Source organism: Parasteatoda tepidariorum, chromosome 11, assembly GCF_982258835.1.
Source record: "Parasteatoda tepidariorum strain Cologne lab strain chromosome 11, Ptep-v5.0, whole genome shotgun sequence".
NCBI classification, from domain to species: Eukaryota; Metazoa; Arthropoda; class Arachnida; order Araneae; family Theridiidae; genus Parasteatoda; species Parasteatoda tepidariorum.
The window spans coordinates 73,486,042-73,501,782 of record NC_141765.1 but is presented as its reverse complement, the minus strand read 5'-3'; positions in this window follow the sequence as shown (position 1 = coordinate 73,501,782).

The window sequence follows — 15,741 nt, the reverse complement described above, 5'->3', positions numbered from 1 at the left end:
TATGATTCATTTGAACTTTAAACATGATTTTATTTTAAACCAGGTGTTTTTCAAACTGGGTCAAAAGCAGCTACCACAAAATTCAGCCAATAGATTTTATTATAACCATCTGTTTTTTTTTCCTTGATTTGAATAATGTTGATTGAGTTCTATCAAAAAGTGCAAAATTAATCACGAAACTTTAAGAATGGGAAAAAAATTTTAAAATTTTTTGTCGCGAAAGAGACACACATACAAGAGTGGTAAGAGTGGAAAGTTAAAAGCTTAAGAAACGTTAAAATTAGAGGAACAGTTGGGTAAATTGGATTATTTTTCAACAGATCTTTGATAGATTGAAAATTACAGTTTTTAATTAGTATGAACAATGCAAAACTGTTTACATTCGTACAAAACTAAGAAAATTTTAATTTTTTAATGGTTTTAAAAACGTTAAAAATTTATATTTTGATGAAACTTATTATAATTTGATTCTGCAGTTTTCTGGAAAATTTAAGTTTTTTTTAAAAGTTATTAGTTTCAAAGTTATTTGTATGTAAAAATTGATTTATAGATATTAAAGTACAAAAAAAAATGCATTTAAATTTTAATCTAGCATATTGCAATCGTATTGCATCTTGTAAAATCAGGGATATATTTTTTGTTAATTAGAATTTTTTTAACGTTTACAGCAAATGATTTATTTCAACTTTACACCAGAGATGATAAAATTAACCGGTTCTTATGCTGCTACTTGTAATCTCAATTTTTTCCTGTTTTATTGCAGTTGAAGAATAGCTGACGATTTTTATTTAAAAAGATTTAACAAGTTCAGAAAATAACTTTTAATTAAATGTTAAAAAAATTGTCACCCTATTTACCAAATAGTTCTCCTCTTCATATATATAACTAAGAAGGGGAGAGACAACAATCTCCAATACTTCACTAACTACATTTCAGCTCCAAAAGATATGAAGATGAATGATTAAAATGGAATAATCAGGATTAATATGGTGTTTTAGGACTAATAAGATTATAAAATCATTCTAATAAGATCATTTATAAAATAAATAAAACAATTGCAATTCCAAAAAGGGATAAACTAACTTATGTATGAAATGCATAAGGTCCTCCTGTAAAAAAAATTTCTGTACAAAATGCATCTCAATAAACCAACATATTTTAAGATTTTTGATTTTAAAATTCCTGCATCGATTTTCTTGTATTAAAATAACAAGGAGAAAAGGAAGTTTGGAATACTCTCTCTCTCTCTATTCCTCACATAATCATATGGTTTCATTATGAGAAAAAATTATCGGCAGGTGTGAGCTCGCTTACACTTCTTCCCTATGGTTAGAAGTTTTTGAAATTAAAAGGAGTCGTTACCTCAAAATAACATTTAAAAATAACAAAAAAGTTAAAAAAGAAAAATCGAAATTATAATACATTGTAATGATATCTATACATTCTTCTTTTAAATAAAGAAAATAGCATGAATTAAGCACGGATAAAAATACAGAGATAAGCATTTGTTCATTTCCGTGTCTTTACTTGTCCTTTATTCACCTTGTTTTGCTTTATCGACACAAACTATACCTTATCATCACTTGGATTCTTTGTTTATTTATTAAATCATTGACCATAAAAAATTATTTCAGATATGAGATATTTTGTGCAGTCCTCTCCTTTAGTTATGAGGAATGACAGCATAAATAACTTAAAAGAAATTTTCTTATTAAAAGTTATGTAAACACTTACGACTTATTCTAAGTGAAATGGATCTAAGACGTTGAGGTCATTTCACATATTTCATAAAAAAAATTTGTGAAAAAGGACTAAAATTCTTTTTTCTTCCTTTTTTAAATTTCGTGAACCAAAAGTATAAGTAGGTAAATATTTTTAAATTTGACTCAATTTAACAAAATAAACTATGTAATTAAACAATCAAAATGCTGAAAATAAGTTTATAATTATTAAAAATTTTATTAAAATAATAGTTTGGGTGGATTTCAAGAATTCTTTACAGGGAAATCACAACTTCACCACCTAAATTTTTTTCACATATATCATACTTTTTAACATAAAAAAAAATCAAGAAAGTGTTTTTTGTCATTAAAAAAAATTTTTTTTTATTTTTTTGTTTCAATTGGTTTATATCACGTTAAATGTCAAATTTTAAATGTAAAAAAATCTGGAGGATCCATTTGGTTTTTGATCATAAAAAAATAAAAAGTGCTTTTTAGTCAAAATAATTCAAGATTTTTTTTGTTGCACAGATCCTTCTTAAACCTCAATCTTTTTTTCACATAATGTTAAATTTTATGCTTCTAAGATGATTTTTGTATTGATTTTGTATGATTTTTGTATATATCAAGATTTTCTTCAGGGGAAACAACAAAGCTCCTCATCTCAATTAAAACAAAAATCAGCTGCTTGATTTTTTTTTGTATTAAAAAATATATTTAACATTGTGGGAAGAAAATTTAGTTCAAGAAAATTTGCTTTCGCGTGTTATAAAAGAAACGAAATATTTTCGCTAAAAAAAAAGCTTTTTAATTTTTTAAATGACAAAAAGCACCTTCTTTATTTGAGTTAAAAAATAAGATATTTAACATTATGGGGGAAAAAATTAAAAAATTGAGGTGGTAAAATTTGCGACTTCCCAGTAAAAATTATTAAAATTAGTAAAACAATTCCCGGCCAAAAAACTATTTAAAAGCAATTTTTCAAATAATTAGAATAATATATTTCCAGCTTTTCAAAGGCTCAATTATATAGTTAAAGGCTCAATTATCTCTCCATTAAAATCGAAATTAAGAAAATTATCTGATAAATAAAATAAAATGTATAAACATTTTTATCACATAAGCATTAATTTGTTATCATGCCATTTTGTTGAAATGAATCAAATTTCAAATGGCCTTCTAATCATGGTTTTGTCCAAAAAGTTTTTAGTCCTTTTTAAGTAAGAATGTTCTTGCAAAAAGTTTAAAAAAAACAATCAATTATTGACATTACAGCAACACTATTGGCCCATTTCACTTGCAATGAGCCATACGTAAAACTTGTGTTTCTTATTAAAAATTAATTTTGTTACGAAAAAATATGAAGTTACATAAGTAAATTTATAGGATATTTTCTAATAACAATTTTATTTATAAACGCTCATTAAATATCAACAATGGCACATAAAAACTCTTTCCCACTCAAACTTTCTTAGAGCTTTATAATATAATTATATTATTATTATATTACAAATGTTATTAATATAAAATCTGAATTATATAGATATTTCCTTTGTCATAAATAAAATTCTAACTTATTATTATTAATAAAAGCTTCTTTATTATTACAATTATTAAAAATATTAATCAAAAAATAAATAATCATTTGGAGTTTTTGCAAAGTTTTAACAATAATTGTAATGAAAGTTAAATAAATTAAAATATACATCTACTTTATTTTATGTAATCAAATAAAATTACCTTCAAACAACCGGGAACAAATTCGAAACTAATCTTCAATAATGCAATATCTTTGTTACAATGTAAGAAATAATAGCTTATTATTATTAATAAAAGCTTCTTTGTTATTACAATTATCAGAAATATTAACCAAAAAATGAATAATTATTTGGAGTTTTTGCCAAGTTTTACCATTAATTGTAATGAAAGTTAAATAAATTAAAATATACATCTACTTTATTTTATGTAATCAAATAAAATTACCTTCAAACAACCGGGAACAAACTCGAAACTAATCTACAATAATGCAATATCTTTGTTAGAATGTAAGAAATAATAGCTTATTATTATTAATAAAGGCTTCTTTATTAAAATTATTAAAAATATTATTCAAAAAGTAAATAATTATTTGGAGTTTTTGCAAAGTTTGAACAATAATTGTAATGAAAGTTAAATAAATTAAAATATACATCTACTTTATTTTATGTAATCAAATAAAATTACCTTCAAACAACCGGGAACAAATTCGAAACTAATCTTCAATAATGCAATATCTTTGTTACAATGTAAGAAATAATAGCTTATTATTATTAATAAAAGCTTCTTTGTTATTACAATTATCAGAAATATTAACCAAAAAATGAATAATTATTTGGAGTTTTTGCCAAGTTTTACCATTAATTGTAATGAAAGTTAAATAAATTAAAATATACATCTACTTTATTTTATGTAATCAAATAAAATTACCTTCAAACAACCGGGAACAAACTCGAAACTAATCTACAATAATGCAATATCTTTGTTAGAATGTAAGAAATAATAGCTTATTGTTATTAATAAAGGCTTCTTTATTAAAATTATTAAAAATATTATTCAAAAAGTAAATAATTATTTGGAGTTTTTGCAAAGTTTGAACAATAATTGTAATGAAAGTTAAATAAATTAAAATATACATCAACTTTATTTTACGTAATCAAATAAAATTACCTTAAAACAACCGGGAAAAAATCCGAAACTAATCTAAAATAATGCAATATTTTTGTTAGAATGCAAGAAATAAAAAGCTGGGTGGCAATCGAAACATTCTATAAATTGTCGAAGTTTCTGCATAGAGAGCTAAGAGTAGAATCCTTGGGTCATTCCTGGTTCACATTAAAGCAAGATTTTCCTATCGCTTGCTATAAACCCTATTCCAATCACCAATTAAGGAAGACATTTTTATACTTATAGTTCGATTACTAGCCACAGGGGTCCAGTATTCCAATTTCTCAAATCTTTCGAAGCAAGGGATTTCTAATAGCCGGTGTCTTGCTGAAGAAATTTCACGTCATTCTCACGTATTACTTATGCTTTTTACCTAATCAATATGCACTCATTTCGAACGTACTTTTCAATCCTGGATTTACATCATTTAAAACTTTTTTTTTCTTTCCCAAGACGATGCTAGAGCTTTCCCCTCCTTGCGCAACATACACAAAAATAAGATTTCTTTTTTTTTTTTTTTTTAATGTCTCCAATGAATTGCCGGGTTATTTCCTGTTTAGTATCTTTTCTCCCCAAGCGACTATGGTAGTAAAAACTTATTTACAACTTGGATTTATTTCCGTCGCATCATAATATCGTACAGAATAACTTTCTACTTGAGTGCGCGGATTTCGATTTTCAAAACATTTAAATAAGGGTTGCGGATTTTTGTTGCAGAATTCGAAGAAAAAAAATTCTTATTTCCTACGTGAAGCTAAGCTATCCTTTCTTGAAAAGAGTACAGTTTTTGTCGTTTCACGCTTATAAATTTTTTTTTCATTTGTGATTTAATTGAATAAGATGATAGTTTCTTTAGATAATAGATAGTGTAGATGATGAAGTTTTTAATTGGAAAAGAAGGGTAGGTTTCAGTAGGGTTATTCAGAAAAGTAAATTAAAGTAAATTACATCAAATGTTAAAAATTATGTTGTTTTTTTTAAAGTTATTTAATTCTTCAGAAATATTTCGATCGTAACTCATTGAATAAGCAACGAAGTGAGCAAGAAATAGACATGCAAGTAAAATATTCTTTGCTGTTATAGATCAAGATGTAAAGAATGGTAGTCAGAGCATGAGCAAAATGATTTGCTGAAATAATGTACGCAATGGTAAAGTGGCTTTAGAGTGTACACAATGAAATCGGAATGACTTTTTTTCAGCTTTCACGTAAAAATAAGTGAATTTTTAATGATGCGAGGTCATTAATCATGGTAATTAATTTCGGCAGTAAAAATTTAAATATCAGACAACAATACGTATTTCCTCGAAACATGTATTTTTTCCAACGTATTTTTAAATCTCAAAATTGAGGTTAGCCGCAGAGTATAAGCTTCTTGGTTCTATATTTTATGTGTCAGTTAGTCAAAAGAGAGATACAAAATGAGATTCACTTAATGTGAAGAGGACATATTGTAAAGCTATTTTTTTAATGCATGCAAAAATATTCGTCTTCAGTATTGACAATTTCCTAGCTATTATTAAAGGAACTTAAATTTTCAAAAATTGCATATTCTATTTTTTATTTACTTTTTTTAAAATATTACATAGAAAAATTGATAATTTACTTTTTAATTTCGAAACAACACTTTTTACTTTCATAGATTTATAAATATTCACTTTAAATTAATTAATATATAATTTAAATAGACAAAATTCAACTTATAAACAGGTCAAATAATTCTCAGAAAATTAAATTTTAAATATACGAGCTTCTAAATTTTGTTTAAAATATGACAGTTAAGTTTTTTTTATCGAAAATAAAGTCAATATCAAAAATCAAAAGTTTTAAAATCAAAAGTAATTTAGGATGTACCATTTTTTTTAAATTTTAGTTCTGTACGTAAACTGAAGAAGTTGTACAAATCACATACTGATTGAAACTATGGTTTTACAAAGAAAGTACAATATCTATAACAAGCGTCAACAAATGTAGCCTGTGAATAATGCGAAAAATGTTAACCAAGGCGTTACATACTCAGGACCAGCGGTTCACAATTTTTCTTTCGGTTATGGAACCCTTAATAATCTACCTTCTTTCGGTGGAACCTCGAAATTATACAAGGAGAAAATTAAGGCTAAAATTACCGTAAGGTAATTACCGTACTGTTTGGATGATGATGTGAGGCAAAAAAACCAACAAATCTGATAAATAAAACCAGAATATATGGTATTTAAACCATTCATTCGATAATTTTTCCGTTCATATGGTAACGGTTTTACAGAAATTATTATTTTCAAAATAATAATTATTACCACATATTTAACAAAAAATATAAAACTGAAAGGAAAATTTGACCGAATAAATGGTATGTATGCCATGCTCTAAGGTATCAAGATAAAGTAATTGAATTTTTCCAAATTTACCAAACTTCACTATGAGTTCGTTATGAGACAATATCTTATATTTAATTTCACCAAAATCATTATCGAAGAGCTACGGAAAAAAATAACCGAGCTTTTTGGTGTTCCCTTAGAGCACGATAAATTGTTTACCTTATTCTTGTAGTTTGGTCCATAAATTTTTTCTCAGAGAAAATGAAGTTCATTACCGATAAATAAATTAACTGAAGGGAGGTAATTAATTATTTTGTAAATTTTTAATTTGAAAAATGAAGTTTTGAGAAATCGTCGCTCACAATTTGTTGTAAAAAAAAACCGCCATGTGCAAAATTTGTCGCATAGACAATTCATTGTGAGTGCAGGACGTCGCAAAGACAATTCGTCGTACGTTCAAATCATCACAATCAAAGTTCGTATCGGGTACAATTCGTCACGAGCAGTACTCGTCGAAACGACAATTCATCACACGCATAATTTCTTGCAGTTTCGTTGAAATACTTGTTAGACCGGTAATTATAAAAACAAAAGAATGTTTCTTCTTAGAAATGAACACCAAAAAGTATAGAAGTTAATATATATATATATATATATATATATATCTATATAATCACAGGGGACATCACAGTTCTTTCTCTCTCTTCCTTTTTAAAATTAATGATATTTTTCTAAAATCATTTAAATTGTATAATTAATAATTAAATATCAACCTTAATAATTTCATTTTATAACCGTCGTTGAACAGCCCAACCATTTTTATGGGTTTATGACAGCTAATGTTCAACTCCGTAGCCTTGTAATTTTGAATCCGATCCAGAAGACAAGGGAACTCCTGGATCGAGTATTGGGAGAAATTTGCTTTCGTGGAGGACTTTTTGATGGAGCTAACCCACATTTGCGTTACATGAAGAGGACTTCCCACGAGAACCTCCCACGGTCAGCCTGACGACAAAGGGACTCTAACCCATGATCCGTCTACCACTGAGGATATTTCATGTCTGCACTGTGGTCGGTGAAGCCGGATGCGGAATTCGTATCGACTGGGATTCGAACCCAGTTCACCTCATTGGAAGGCGAACACTCTATCCCTTGAGCCCTCACGGCTCAACCTTAACAATTCTTTTTAATATCTGTCGCTGAACAGCCGACCCAATTTTGGGTTTGCGACTACTAATGTTCAACTCCGTAGCCTTGTACCAATCCAGAAGACAAGGAAACTCCTGGATCAGTACCCCCAGAGGTACTGATCCAAAAATTCGTCTATTTACGCTTTTAACTCCATTTGCGCTTCTGTTTTCATATTTTGTAATCTGGTAATCTTATTACGAAATTATTTTAAATCATTCTTGAAAAATTTCGGTACGTGTAAGTTCATTTGAATTTGCTACTCGCTTTATAGATTTCATTTTGGGTTTTGTTCTGTATTTTCTTCAAATTTTATTTTCTGTTTTTTGCTTGATATATTTTTATTGAATGTGTTCTATTTCTCTTTAATTTCGTATTTGTACCTATTTACACACTAACATTGTTATAAAACAAGTGAGGCATTGTTTCTAAGGTTATTTCTTATGTTTAATAGAATAAGACAATGCAAGAGTCAATAGATTGTATAGTTTAAAGGCTAAAAGCGCTTAATATATTAAAAGTACTTCCATTGACTTGTACTATTTACATTGATGCCTTGAGGCTATCTAAATATATAAGGTACATTTTCCAATGAAATTTTTCATGATGTACTAAACAAAATATGATTAAAGTCGATGAGATGAATAGCTTTGAAGTTACAAACGACTTTCCTCATAATAACTACAATTCAAAAAATAGTACTTTTTATATAAGATAAATAAATAAATAAATAAAAATATATAAATAAAATTAAAAAATCAGCATTTGAAATATTAGTCCATTTCACTTGCGCTTGTTTTCATTCGGTTTAAGTGATAAAAAATACATAGGAAACAATACTTTATATAAGTCTATATAGCAACTCGAGATGCATATAAAAGTACACGAACAAGATAGTACTTTTTGTACATAAAATCCTTATAATTTTTTAAATTTTACCAATTCTTGTTTTATCTCGATCAGTTCAGAATTAAAAATTACGTTAAAAAGTGCATCTTACATATTCAGATAGCTCCCACATAGCAATGTAAAAAGTTTACAGTGCGCAAAAAATAAACGGACTATCCTACGGACTATCGTATAATAAACGGACTATCCTTTTGATCCTGAAGATCAGATTTTCACGTTTTAATACTCAATCTTAATAGTTCGAAAAATTCACCTCAAATATGATAATTAATTAGGGCTGACGATACTTTAAGTTAAGAAATCGGACACAAAAACGTACTTTCTCTGAACATATATTTTTTCCCCGACGGATTCAGATTTCTGACGGATTTCAATTCTAGAAATAGGCGGTAGCCTTAATTTGGAAAATATGGTCACAATAGTTTAGTCAGGAGAGCGTTCTGAAGTTTGGACTCCTTAATATTGATTATACTTTCTGCGTAATTCACCATATCTCCAGAACTTTTCAAGCGAGTTGAAAAATGCTTGCACGCAATTATAATATTCCTTTGTCCGAAGATATTTCCAAGAAAAAATATTAAGTAAATATTTATTATTTTTTATTATTTTGTTTAATAAAACCACAAAAAATTTGAATTTTTAAGGTATTTAATTTTTTATATCATTTTAAAAAATGTAATTTTTAAATGACAAAATACCAAATTTTAACGAAATTGGCTGAATAGTTCCTTAAAAATCGAATTTGAAAAATACGACTTTGTCAAAATTTGGTAATTTATTTTAGCCTATTATTAGTGTACCATTAATTAGCATATTTGAGTTTAAAAGTTTTAAATCATTAGTTCAAAAGTTATTCAGGATGATCCGTTTTTTTATTTTTCCCACTATACATAAAAATATGTCAAAAGAAGTACTTTTTATACACAAAACACTTTTTAATTTTTGAATTGTCCGTTCCAGTCACTCGTGTATAGTCTCATTCGATTTAACGTGAAAAAATACCTTGTAAACAATGCGTCACTTGTTTAGATAACAATATTACTTACGTAAACATTTACAAGTAAAAGTAGGTACTTTTTCTAAATAAAACACTTATATCTTTTAAATTGTTCGTCCAATATTTTCAAGATTTCATTCAATTTAGTTTAAAAATATATATCGGAAATATTGCCTCAAGTGAAATGCAAAAAGTGAAATTATCTCTATGAAGCTCCAGTGCTTTCGTAGTTACAATACTTGGACCACATTTTTCTAACTACTCCTTGTAATTGGACTCAAAAATATGAATTTTTCTTTTAAAGAAAATAGATGCATTTTTCTACCGAAAGCACAGTGAAAGTCCGGTATAACGAATCCCTTTTACTTTTTTATCGGAAGGTTACTTTGACTTAAAATACTTATCTACATAGATTGTTTTTGTCTACAGATTGTAGACTGAATAACGTTGATCTGTATTTCATAAAAGGATAGAAAGATTTCATTATAGGATAGAAATGCTTGAAGAACAAATTTATAAATCTTAATACGCTTTTGTAAGAAGATAATAAGATGTGCATTACCTTTTGACTTCATTGATAACAATAAATGTGAATTTTCATAATAAGTTGTAATTTAGGGAAATAAGGGAGCATGATAGATATGGAGTTAACAAAAGTGTATTAGTTTAAAGTACATTATAGGAATTTTAAAAATTGCAGTAGAATGTTTTTTTATAGGAAAACAGGTAATTTACCCGATGGTTTCACAGCTTTACGTTATTAAAATAATGGAATAAAATGGCATGAAGAGAACAGTGTTCCTTTTTCGCTTTTCTGTTGATACCAGAAATAAAATAAAAATATCGTTTATTTAAATCTTTTACGTATAATATTTCTCTCTTAAACTGCAGGAAAATGTATTTTCCTAATAACAAGTCTGACGTAATAGCTGATGGCTAGTAATTTTTAAATCGTTATAAGCATACAATTTTTGTTATCTTTAATGTTGGGATTTTTACGGTGACTAGGAAATTTGTCATAATAGAGGATTTATCATAACATACCGTACTCGTCACTTTGAGCTTTTGTAATTGTCGAATTACTTGTAATCGTGATTACAATTACGAGTTGATTACGCTATCATTAATACTGTAATCTTGATTGCAAGTATTCAAAATATATGATTACATGAATAATTTTAATATGATTACAAGTAGATATGATTGTATACTGTATGTATAAATATATGATACGATGCAAATTTTAATATTTACATACTACAAATGTAAGTATGTATCTTACTAAATTTATAATGTAAAATGTATAAAAATGATTAGATAATTACATACGTATTTATCTAAAATATTTGTACGTATATATTAAGTATATGACTTTTTTAAATTTGATTTTTCAGGAACTATACAACCGATTTTGCTCACATGTTGTATTTTTCCATTTAAAATTACGTTCTTTAAAATTATGCATACTATTACGCACATTGCAATTTAAAATTTTTTTAGCATTATTAAATAAATCAATAAAAAATGATACGCATGAAAAATTATTTTTCATGGAAATATCTTTGGCTAAATGAATTTTATAAATGTTTTTCAATTCGCTTAAAAAGTACTCGAGGTATGGGAAAATAAGCAAAATGTAAAATTAACATTAAGGAGTCTGATCCTTGGACCACTCTCCAAATGAAGGCATTGTGACCATATTTTTCTGACTGCGATTGCCCTCAATATTTTCAGAGTCAGAAATCATAAGCCGTCCGAAAAAAGTTATGTTTATTCCGAGAAAGTATGTTTTTGTGCCTGATTTCCTATCTTTTTTTAAGCTGCCTGCACTAACTAATTAGCATATCTGAGGTTATTCCCTCGAACCTTGAAGACTGACTCTTATTATGCGATAATCCAACCATTATATATATATATATATATATATAAAAGAACTTTATTAGATAGAAAAATAAAAATAATTATAAAAATAAGTTCCGATTGCATTGTCCTGATAGCGAGATCAAGCGAAAAATGATCCCATTTCGAAAGTGGTTTACTTTTAAACTAGGTGAGTATTAGCTACCATTAAAAAAAAAGAACACCCGCATAGTTTCGCAACAATATAAAACATTTTATTATAAATATTTTATGGAAAATCATTTGCTTAGCTAAGAATAATGCTAATGATAAAATCATATTAATACCATACTATATCTTTTTTTAATAAAAATGCTGCCTTTCAGGAAAGGAAGACTGTGACATAACAAGTCAATAAAAATTTGGAAATAATCCGTTCTGCACTTAATGAGTTTTCGTTTTAGATTTAATTAGTTTCAATTTAGATTTTCGCATTTCAATGTTGTGCTATCATGAGAGGAATTATAGTAAATTCAAGTGTACTCAAGTGTGCCGCACTCATTCAGTAACGCTGTTTTCGGAGGAGGATCTCCACCTCTCCTAAAGCATTCCATTCATGCTCTATAGGGTTATAGTCTGGATATATGGCTGGCCAATCCATTCTTCATATTTCAGAAAATAGTCAACCAGAAGTGTTCTGTGTGGTGTCGCATTGTCATCCATTAAAATAAAATCAGTACTCACTGCACACATGAAAAGGCGAACATAGGGCACCAAAACCTCATTCTTGACCTCACACCAGTCACGATACCTTTTTCAAAGACATGGAGGGGTAAGCGGGAATCCAGCATTATGCCTGCCCAGATCAGCAAATTTTGTCCACCATAATGGTTGATTTCTCGGACATTAGAGGGTAGGTAAAGGGCCCTTAGTACTCTCCATATGAAAGTATGCCGAGAGTCAGAGGTAAGGCTGAAGCGGGACTCATCTGTGAAGAGAACATTCAATCATTGATCCATGCTCCAATCTTTATAATCTCTGCACCATCATAAAAGCACCCTTCTCTCAGCGGGATGCAAATAGCGGGTTTCCTTGCAAACAGTTCTCTCTCTAATAAAATCTTTTGTAAACGGTAACCTTTGAAACTCGACATCCAATGTCCGCATAGAGGTCACGAGAGAGCTGAGAAGCTGTAGCATCCATGTTATGCCTCGATCTTTGATGGCTGTTGTGGCTCATGCTCGAATTTGGTAAGACTTTCTCTCGACAGATTCGGAATTCTGAAACTTTTTTCATAGATTGCAAACCACGATGATCATGAAATCAAATTCTCTACAAATCTGAATTTGAGGGCCGTGGTGGCTTCAGGGTTAGAGCGATCGCCTCCAAGTGAGGTGGCCCGGGTTGAATCCCAGCGATGACTAGTCGATACGAATTCCTTATCCAGCTAGCACCAATCACAGTGCTGGCGAAAAATACCCTCAGTTGTTGATGGATCATGGATTCGAGTCCCCAAGCCGTTAGGCTAACAGTGGGAGGTTTTCCTCACCATGTAACGTGAATGTGGGTTAGTTTCAGCAAAAAGTCCTCCACGAAAGCAAATTTCTCCCAACACTTGATCCAGGAGTTCCTTTGTCTTCTGGATCAGGTTCAAAATGACAAGGCTATGAAGTTAAACATTGGTGGCTATAAACTCAAAAATTGGGTTGGCATTTTCAACGATGTTTATATATCTGAATTTCAGACTGGCCAGCTTCAAGTCTCCCCACAATTCTCGGCAACTTATTTCATCATCTAAACGTTGGTGATTACTTATTTTTATTATTTGAATTAAAAGAAAAATAATTGTTGCAAAAAAATGTATTTTTTAATTTGGCACGATATGCAGATCGCGCTGTCTATTTCTCTACTAGCTCCGCCCACACACACGCTTACACTTTCAAACAAGATATACGTCTTTGTTTTACTTAATCAATTGTTTCACATTTCGCTCAGTTGTTTTCAGGAAATTTAATAAAATATGCTCTTAGTTTTGAACACCAGGAAGACAGATAGTTGACCTAAAAAGAATTTAAAAAATAACATATCGTTGCCAAGTTGTCAAATTATATAAGAAATGAATAAATTAGCAATCAAAAAGATAATGAAAACTATATAAAATGAAAAATACTAAAAATATCATGTCCGAAATAAGAATAAAGTTCTTAATTTTTAATTATAAATTACATTTTTTGTACGTGAAACTGTACAAAGCCTATCTTTTCAAGAATTTATTTCGATGATATAAATAAAAATAATATAAGTATTGGCCTCCAGGTTCGACAAAGCAATATAGCAGACAGGCTTAAGATCACTAAAAATAGTTGTTTGTAGTAAATCTATTGTTTTGGAGATTGGGTTTTTAGTTTTTGAGGAAAGGTCTTCAGGGTATTTATGTCTTTATTTTCATTGCATTTCTTACATGGAATTTTCATGGAAGTTTCTGACTTTGTTATTGTTGTATAAAGAGTTTAATGTTATGAAAAATTTAATATTTGCTTATTGCTGCTTTTTTATGTTAAGTTTAAGGAAAAGTATAAATGTATAAATGCCTTAAAATAAATCAGGAAATAAATTTTGGTTAGAAAAATTTTAAAATGCTTTTTCTGTCAGTGGAGTATTATCTGGTGACGAATAGAGATCTTTAACTTAAAAGTTTAGAAAAAAAGAGTATAAGGAAAGAAGGTACTAAAATGACATCAAGGAACAAAATTTAGAGTATGTAATTAGTTAAATGTATTGAATTTTCTGTTAGAACATGAAGGGTGTTATGCGTGTCACTTTCGACTGTTGAGCGTCGAAACAGAGTTTCAAAGTAAAACTATATATGCCACATTGCTGAAAAGAATCACATAGCTTCAATATTTCAAATACGGCATTTAAAAAAAGAAATCCGCCAATTTGGCAATTCTACATAAGTGATTTCCAACTTCAGTTGTACAAGTTTGTACAAGTTTGTTAAAGTTGTTGTTTACACTGAGATTTCATTTAGATCCTTCTTCCGCTAAGCTTTTCGTTCGTAGGTTTTGAGAAATATCCTTTTTAAGACAGTTTTTGTAACAAAAAAGTTTCTTGTCTTTTTAATATTCTTTATTTTGCAACTAATTACTTTATCACATGGAAATTCTTTTAATTTTATTTTGACTGAAAACCTAAATGGATAACAATGTTTTTGTCTCAGTTGAACCATAGCATGCATTTATCAAGAATTTATTCGTATATTAATAGAGTTCAATTTAACAAGTTGCAGGTGGTTATTAAAGTTGAATGATTCGCGCGTTCCAAAATTTATAATAGTATTAAAAGTTTGTCTTATTTTTCCATTAAAATAGACTATGGCGTTGATGGGTACAAAAAGTTTAGTTTGTGGTTAACTTCATTTTAAATTTTTCATAAAATATTTATTATATTAATTGACATACCATTGTGAAAGCACAAACATTTTTTTAGTCCCTTACATGCATCAATAAATGTGATAACAAATATGTGCACTCTAATTTTATTTCCTCATCAAATTTTTAAATTGTCAAGTTTTCTCTTATTAATTAGTTTGAATAATTTATCTAAAGCTTTAAAAAGCTTATTTCGCATTGCATTAATCCAGTTTGATTGGACTCCATTAAAAATTTTATCTGAATCTTAGTTCTGATTAAAAGTTATAAAAATGTACATTTAGTTGGAAAAAACCACATTTATTTTAAAAAATAATGTTATTAAAGAAGTTTTAAATTTAAATGTTAAAATAGGGAGACTGTTTCATTTAACTCGTAATCTTATTTCATTTTTAGAAGGAACTAAGCAATCATATGACTGATCGATTTTTTTTAAATAATTCAGTACCTTACGCCTAATGAGTATTTTTAATTCTTTATTTTTTCAAAAACTTATATATTAAAGCCACAAAATATTAATTAATTGCTATGAACATGCTTACTTTTACGAGTCTTTTAATTAGAATGTTATAATTCCAATTTTTACAATTAGAGCGTGAATTGAAAGATTAATGAGCTTATTTCAAGATAACGGAAAGT